Source organism: Equus caballus, chromosome 3, assembly GCF_041296265.1.
Source record: "Equus caballus isolate H_3958 breed thoroughbred chromosome 3, TB-T2T, whole genome shotgun sequence".
In the NCBI taxonomy this organism is placed as follows: Eukaryota; Metazoa; Chordata; class Mammalia; order Perissodactyla; family Equidae; genus Equus; species Equus caballus.
The window spans coordinates 122616992-122625925 of NC_091686.1; the positions used below are offsets into that span (position 1 = coordinate 122616992).

The 8934-nt window shown below is 60.2% G+C and overlaps 1 long non-coding RNA gene across 1 annotated transcript; it reads left to right on the top strand.

The window, feature by feature from the left end:
- The first annotated feature begins 2353 nt into the window (after positions 1-2353).
- LOC138923343 (uncharacterized) lies at positions 2354-7519 on the top strand. The gene is made up of 3 exons (XR_011436828.1): positions 2354-2490; positions 2801-2905; positions 3406-7519. It is a non-coding gene; the product is annotated as an uncharacterized lncRNA (long non-coding RNA).
- Positions 7520-8934: the final 1415 nt, after the last annotated feature.

Genomic DNA, 8934 nt, shown 5'->3' on the forward strand with positions numbered 1-8934 from the left:
TGCGTCGGGCCTGGGGGGACAAAGGCGGCGCAGGGACCATGTCAGCAGCTCGTACGATCGGGGCCCCAGCCCAGCCTGGCCTCCTGCTGCTGAGCCCCCCGCGGCTCCATCCTGTGGAAGTGAGGTGGCCGTGGCACCTGCGCGTGGGGCTGCTGCAAGGACGGACCCGGGGCCCCACGGGGAGCTCTGCACAGTGGAACGGGCTCACAGCAGGCGCTCAGTAAACAGGATCCACTGTCCATGCAAGGCCCAGCTGGGGGCTCACAGGCTGGCAGGACAGTCAGACTGAGACCCTCTACCCTCAGAACCTCATTATGATCTTAGTTCTGGACTCAAAAAGGTACAGATTTGGTGTGTTTGTGTTTTTTAAACTGAGTATGTGTGATCAGCAGAGGTCACCAGACTTCAGGGAAACTGGTCAAGGTCTGTGTGGGAAGGGCCCCCACCGCCTCTCCTCCCCCCTCTCCCTCCCTCGAGGGTCCTCCTCCATCACCAGAGCTTCGGCTCCCCCCAGCTCCGGACTCTGCTCTCCTCCCTCTTTCCTGTCATTATTATTGGTGGCCTCAAGAACTCAGGCAGTGCCTTTGAAATTGCCTTTCTCCATCAGTCAGCTATTGCTGCGAGACGAACCGCCCACAGCTTCAAACAACCACACACGTCAGCTTGCGATCCGAGGCTCTGCGAGTTGGGCGGGTTGGGAAGGTGGGTTTTGCTGGTCTTTATTGTGCTTTCTCCCATCATGGGGCTCAGCGAGGATGGCTCAGCGAGGGTAGCTCATCTCTGTCCCGTGTACCCCATCCCTCAACAGGCCAGCCCAGGTCCATCCATGCAGCAGCAGCAGGGTCCCAAGACAGACGAGCAGTGCACGGCCGCCTCCGGAGGCCTGGGCTAGGGACTGCCACATGTCACGTCCACCTGCCCTCCTGGGCGAGGTCAGTCACAGGCCAGCCAGGTCCCTGGGGAATAGACCCAGCCTTGGTGGGAGGAGCCATGACATCACACACCAACAGTGAGGAGCAGGAGGGGTGAGGCAGGGGGACACCGCCGCCATCCACCCCTGGTCCCGGCGCTCAGGCCTGCCTGATGTCTTCCATCCTGTGCGCTAACAGGGGCAGACCCTGTAGGCTGGGGGCCCCACGCAAGTACCCCCCGCCACCAGGCCCTCTGACCCAGGAGTCCCTCTGCAGCGTCTGAGAATTCACCAGCCCTATGCGGGCAATGGAGTCCATCAGCCCCCCTGAGCTCCCCCATCCCTTCCCAGCCTCCCCAGTCCCTCTAGCAGCCCCTCAGCCTCCCAGACCTCCAGCCACCCCAGCTTCCCCAGTCTCCCCAGCCACCCCAGCCACCCCAGCCACCCCAGCTTCCCCAGTCCCCCAGCCTTCCCAACGCCCTAGTCCCCCTACCCCCCAAACCCACCAGCCTACCAGCCTCCCCACCTCCCCAACCCACCCAGCCTCCCCAGTGCCCCAATTCCCTCAGCCTCCCCAGCCTACCAGCCTCCTTAGCCCCCCAACCCCTCCAGCCTCCCCAGCACCCCCAGCCCCCCAACAGGCAGTGTGCTCACTCCCCTTGCTCCCCCTCTGCATCCTTTTAGAAACTTCACACTATAAAGCATTTTTTTGTCTCCAGCTCAGAGCAGATTGGCTTAGCAGGAAGAAGTAGGGTGCGCTGATCAAGTAGCCGGAGGCCCCAGGCCCAGCCAGCAGCAGACGTGGTCCCTCCGCACCAGGAGAGAGGGACTTGCCTGCCAGACTCCCGCGGAGCTGTGATCCCTCCGCCACACCCAGGCTCCCACTCAGGACACAGCCAGCTGCCCCGGCCCCCCTGCCCTCAGGTCCCCCGAGGTCCACCAGCTGTGCCCACTGCTGTGCCCGCCTCCTCCACAGGAGAAGCTTTCTTATCTCTCAGACATTAAACCTATAAACCAGTGGGTGCTGCCTGTGTGAGGACACAGCCCGTGGCTGCAGGAGGACCTGGCCAGGTCAGCCCCCTGCAGTGGCCACCAGCACCCCTTCCAGACAGTCAGCCGCGACCCACTGTGGGTAGACCAGAGGGACTTGCATTTTTATCTGACAAGCTGAGGTTGCACGCATTAACCCACAGCCTACCTCTGTCTGCACACCCTGCCTGGACCTCCCTCCTGTGGTCCTGGATGGACTCACCCCTCTTCCGCGGACGCCTGTCCCCACGGAGCCCTGGGTTGTCCCGTTCTGGGGCACAGACGTTTCCAGAGCAGTCTCCCCATGTGTCCTGCATGTCTGGAGCTTGATGTTTTGCTGGCGCTCTTCCCCCGTGGGGTGGACCTGATGTGTTTTCTTTTCAACGTGTTTTCTTTTATTGCATCTCAGAGTCGGGCAAATGACACCCAGAGGGCCAAACTCAGCTGACCCCTGTTTCTCTGCGTTCACCCACGTGTCGTCCGTGGCTGCTTTCCTACACGGGCGTGGATGAGAAAGCCAAATGTTGCCTCTCTGGCCCCACACAGGAAAGGTTTGTGACCTCTGTTCTGTATTGGCGCATCTCTGGCGTGGCCGTTCTAAACCTTCATCTGATTGCTCCACCTTTAAACTCTTCAGAGCTTCCCCCGTCGGATGGGACAGGGTCCCAGCGCCCATCACCAGCTGGCCACAGCTCTGCCAGCCGCTCCTCACTTTGCCAGCCTGGTCTCATGTCTCTTCCCGCTCTAGGAATGCAGGGTGCTTGGGGCACCCTGCACTCAGCAGCCAGGTTGGGTGCCTCCTGTGTGCATCCCTAGCTCCAGGGCTGCCCTGTCCTATCAAACAGTCTGTCTCTCCCACAGGGCAGCAAGCTCCTGGGATGGGTCCCATCTCTGTGCCCAGCACCCAGCACAGGCTGTGCATTCAGAGGGCACGTGGTCCACGGACGGATGGATGGCGATGGATAGGTGGGTGGATGGGTGGATGAATATGTATGGGGTGGGGGGTGGATGGATGGAGGGTAGGTGGGTGGGTAGGTGGATATGTATGGGGGGATGGATGGATGGATGGACGTGTGGATCAATAGATGGATGGATATATGTGGACGGATGGGTGGATATGTGTGGGGGGATGGATGGATGGACGTGTGGATCAATAGATGAATGGATATATGTGGATGGATGGGTGGATTTGTGTGGGGGTATGGATGGATGGATGGATGTGTGGATCGATAGATGGGTGGATGTGGGATGGATGGATGGATGGATATGTGTGGATCGATCAATGGATGGATGTGGGATGGATGGATGGATGGATATGTGGGGGGAGGGGAGATGAATGAACAAACAACCTTGAGGCTGGTTGTCTGAGACCTGATTGTCTCAACCCTATAACCTCCCCCACTGAGCCAGCTCTGCCCCTAACAGCAATGCCACTGACTTTAATCATGAGTTTTCCTTTTTTCTAGATGTCCCGGAGCAGCCCACGCCCACTGGGGTTTGCTGAACGGGTGCATCCACCTGCAAAGCCAGTCCGAATGGAGCGGCTGTTGTTGTTTCCCCTCCTTCATCCCCCGAGCAGACGTGTTTGGCAGACAGGATTTCTGTCATTTCCCTTCACATGGGCTTTGATTCCCGGGTAATAACTACTGCTTACAGGAAAGCTGGACTTCTCAGTAATGGTATTGAAATCAGATCCCTGGGCGCTGGGCGAGCAGCGAGCCGGTGAGGGCCCTAGCATGCCAGTGAGATGCGATGGCTGGCAGCTCCAAGGGGCGGGCTGTCTGGAGAGCGACTGACTCCTGGAAGGGTCCTCCTGGGCAGGACCTGGCGGTCCCCAGGGCCTAAGCCGGGGCCTCAGCCCCTCCCAATCTCCTTCCACCACGCACAGCAGACCAGGCGGAAACCCTGGTGGGCATCTCCCGCCCAGGGTCTTAGACGCCTGTGTCCTCACCCACACCCCACCTGGCCCCTCGTTCCACACGGAGTAGGCGTCCCCCAGCACCCCCTCCTCACCAGCTGTGAGAGTGACCCAGAGAGGAGTGGGACCAGCCCCTGCCCCTGGGATGTGCTGGTCTGTAGGGCAGACTCGCTGGGAAAGAAGGGAGGCGGATGCCCGGGGAGGCCTGCCCAGTGACTGCCAGCCCCGTCCAGGATGCCCGTGCCTAGGGACGCTCATGCCCAGGGATGAGCATGATGTGGACAGGAACCCCCCCGGTCTGGGAGTCAGGCCTGGCCACTCTGCCCCTCAGTTGAGAGAAGCCGTGTGGCCACACTGTTGTGTGAATGTGGGAGAAGCAGTCACGCTCCAGCATGGGGGCCTAGTGCAAAACGAAAAGGCAGAATCCTTGTGCACAAATGCGGACAATTTCAACCTGATGACAGCAGAGCATTAAACGAAGCATGGGTCCAGAAGACCTGGGCCCCTTCTGAGCTGGGACCCTCCTGAGCATGGACTCCAGAGCATGGACCCCTGAGCATGTAACCGGCCCTAAGCATGGACCCTCCCTAGCATGGACCACCCCGAACATGGACCCTCCAAAGTATGGATGGCTGAGCATGGACCCCTGAGCATAGACCCACCTGAGAATGGACTCCTGAGCATGGAACCATCTCTGAGCATGGACCCCTGAGCATGGACCCCCCCGCCCCGAGCATGGACTACCCTGGAGCATAGACCCCTGAGCATGGACCTCTGAGCGTGGACCCTCCCTGAGCATGGACCCCCTCAAAGCATGGACCCCTGAGCATAGACCTCCGAGCGTGGACCCCCTGAGCACAAACCCCTGAGCGTGGACCCCTGACCACTGACCCCCTGAACATGGACCCCTGAGCATAAAACCCTCCTGAGCATGGACTCCCTTAATATGGACATCTGAGTATGGACCCTTGAGCATGGAACCCCGTCTGAGCATCAACCCTCCTGAGCAAGGACCCCCTGAAGCTTGGACCCTCTCTGCATGGACCATACTCCTGAGCAGGACCCTACTGAGCGAGACTCTCCTAGGCAGGGCCCTATTGACTGCCCAGGCCACACCCTGTGAAGGTAGCCGGGACCCATCATTTGGCCCTCACCTTTCCACATCCCATCTCACCGTGTTCACCTGTCATCCCGACTCACCGTGCTCACCTGTCATCCCGTCTCACCACGTTCACCTGTTGTCGCGTCTCCCGTGTTCATCTGGTTTGGTAGGCGTTCAGCCACCGCCTCGTGCATCAGTCTGACCCTGTTTCTGTCTTGCTGAGAGGGTTAGGGAACATGTCCGGCCACGTGTTCGGAGTTCTTTTACACCTGGGACAGTGGCCATGTGGCCTTTGCAGCCACATGTCAAACCAGCTGGGGATGACGTGGTGGGGCAACCCTGTCCCCAGAACACGAGGGTGGCGTTGCCTCCGTGCTGCCCGGCCCATGTGTGAGTGCCCTGTCCCCTTCCCAAAGCCTCGACGCCTCTCGAGCCGACCTCACGCACTGGTCCCGCCAAGCCATCCCCGCAGCCCCTGGGGCTGTCCCTGTGGTACCTGCCTCTTGCTTGGGTTCCATTAGTCCTGGTCTCTCCCTCAGAGACACCCGTGTCTGGCTGGGTCTGGCCTCACAGTCTCGGCCCTGTGCCATGGGTTTCTGCAGTGTGCGCTCTGCTCTCGCCCCGAGATACGCGCCTTTGCTCGCAGGGGTGCTCCGGTCTCCTCTGACCTCAAGTCAGGAGCCACCTGCCACTCCTGCTGCCACTAGTGCCCCCTCCCCCTCTCATCTGCGCTGCTGCCGGCTCTTCCTCTCCTGTTTTCTGGAGGCCGCGTGCGTGAGTCCCGGCTCCCTGATGCTGAATAGTGGAAGCCGGCTCCAACCAGCCTGAGCAGCACAGGGCCCCTGACACATACATACACACACACTCGCACGTGAGTGTGCACACACACATGCACATGTATGCACATACACATGCACAAGCACATGCGTAGATGCATACACGCACATGCACACACATGCTCACACACATACACAAACACACACTGAAGCTTCCTCTCTCCTGCTGCCGTGAGAGGGGAGGCCTCAGCACGAGGCCGACGGGAAGACAGACCCTCGTTCTCCGGTGCTGGGCTCCGACGGCCCGAGTGTGGCCCCGGGCAGGTGACGTGCAGGATGTTCAAGGGCAGTTTCATCTCGACGTGACTCACCTGGGCTCCATCCTCAGAGCCCGGTGCCTCCCAGGCTACGCCTCCAAGATGCTGGACAGGGAAGACGCAGCCATGGAGGCATAGGAGCAGATAAAGCTGGCTTTCTGCCGCCATCCCCTGGAACGGGACAGGGATTTTTCACTCCAGCTCGGCTGGCTCCAAAGCCCGACCCTCTGACCCCCTCCCCCTCAGCTGCGAACGACTGCTGAGACACGCCTCCACGCCAGGGACAGCCTGCAGCTCAGGGACCACAACTCAGCAGACGGTGACAAATGCGCTTGATTGGGACTTAATCCTCTAAGTGAAGCTAAAGCCATGGAAACAAGTTTATTTTCTCCCGTGTTTGATGAGCTCAAGGTTACAATGGCAATTAAGTGCTACTTCTTAAAATGGACGAAAAGAGGCTGGAGCCCTCGTCTGGGGAGCGTAATTTTTCCGGTTAAGCTGTAGGACAGAGAGACGCCGTAGTTCTTTCTGCTCTCCTCGGATCTGACCTTCGGGACTCAGTCTTTCAGGGCGCCCTCTGTGACGACAGGGAGGGTCCTGCCTGTTGGCTCACTCTGCGTGCGACCTTGGGACAGGCCCCCGGGGTCTCACGTACCTTGTCTCTCCAAAGGGACAATTGGATGGGTCCCCGTCTTCCGAGGCCAGCTCTGCACTTCCATGGCCGTCCGCGGCCTGCCCTCCTCTCCCTGCTACATCGGCTGTGCGGAATTCTTCTTGCTTTTGCTCGGCCCTCAGCGATGGGGCTCCCGGCCAGCCTCCAGCACACTGACCACCTCCTGCTGCCCGCTGGCAGGCCTAGGCCAAGGGGACAGTACTGTCGAGAGGTCACTGAGGGTGGTATTGTTCTGTGGCTGCTCTGTGTCCTGGAAAATTCTTTCTCTCCATCTCTTCCTTCCCCAGAAAGTTTCTCCCATCTCCCTGATTCTATCTTCCTTTTCTCTGGCCCCAGGCCCCCCAGGATGTCTCAGGGCCCCCCCGCCTCCCTGCTGTCCCTGGGGGAAGTGACTAGGGCACAGGCGGAGGCTCACAGCCCAGCACAGGGCCACAGGCCGAGGTCATCCCAGCTGGTCTCCTGCCTGCGGGGGATCCTCAGGGGACCCCCAGGCCTCGCTGGAGCACAGGGGGGTCTTCAGTTTCCACTGGAACAGAGAAAACCATGGTCCCCCTTCCCTGCGGGCCCCAATGCAGCTAGCCCTCAGTGACAGTCATTGCGGGGAAATGAGAAGCGGCGTGCGCTTGAGCAGAGAAAATGAGAGTTGAGTGAGCAGAGAGCACATCCTCTCTCTCCTCCAGAAAATAGGGTCACTTTGTCAGCAAGGGAGAAGATGACTTCCTGCTCACCTCCCCCCCGGCCCCTGTGTGTGCATGTGTCTGGGTCTGTGTGTGTGTGTGCAAGCACATACCCACGTGGAGGGGCCTCCTGCACCCACCGGGCTCCCCAAACCCGGGTCACCCAGGTGTCCTCCCAGGGCAGCGAGCCAGGACCCCCTTCCATCCATCCCCATCTCCCTTCTCTGCTTCCGGGAGCCCCTGCTTGTCTCCTCTGTCAGACCACCGACTCCCAGACTCTGCGCAGAGCCCACCCTGGACACAGAGCTGGGCCCATGCGTGTCCCCAGTCTCCAGGAACTCCTGGACCAGTGCAGGGGCCACCCAGACAGATGCTGGCCACCCGGTGATACTGGGCTGGAAGCCTGGGAGGCAGCCCACCCAGCCAGGGAGACCAGGGCAGACCTCCCGGAGGAGGAGGCACTGCGATGCGGGCCCTGGGAGGTGACATGCCTGACATCCTCCCTTCCCGCCTCCTCCTGATGCCCCAGCACAGTCCCGCCCTCGGCTCCCCCACCCTCCATGCTGTGTCCAGGGGGCCTTCAACTGCACACAGTGGACCGTGGCATTCACCCGTCTGGAACCCCCAGCGGCCACCCATGGGCACCGCCCTTCCTAAGCCCTTCACCCAGGGCTGCCTCCACCAGCCAGATCACTGCCCCGGACCCAGACCCGCCCCCTTGCTCTGCCGTGCGGCCGGCAGCACCTCGGGGTGCAAGCTGCGGCCCCACCCACCAGGACAGGCATCTCACATCTGGACCTGGCTCCCTCCCGTGGGAGGCGGGGGACAAAGCCGGGACACGCGCTGACAGTGGCGGTCCTGGCTCACCCCTCACCACATGCTGTGTGACCTTGAACAGCCAGCATGCTGTTCTGTGACATGGGTCAGTGACAATAACCCCACGGAGCTCTGGGGGTCCCCTGGGGAGAGAGACAGTCGGGGGCTTTGTGGGCAGTGACGACAGCTCCAACACTTGGAGTGCAACACAGAGACTGAGGTAGCACCCCAGAACTCGCCCCACAGACAGACACGCCACCACACTCTGACGGACAGGTGCGGGCACACGCACACATTCACACATCCACACACACACACACAACCACATCCACACACACACATCCACACACGCATCCACACACACACAAACACATCCACACACACATCCACACAGACACACATCCACACACGCATCCGCACATCCACACACACACAAACACATCCACACACATATATCCACATCCACACACACACATCCACACACGCATCCACACACACACAAACACATCCACACACACACACATCCACACACGCATCCGCACATACACACACACAAAAACACATCCACACACACATATATCCACATCCACACACACACATCCACACACGCATCCGCACACACACAAACACAAAAACACATCCACACACACATATATCCACATCCACACACACACATCCACACACACACATCCACACACGCATCCACATATCAACAC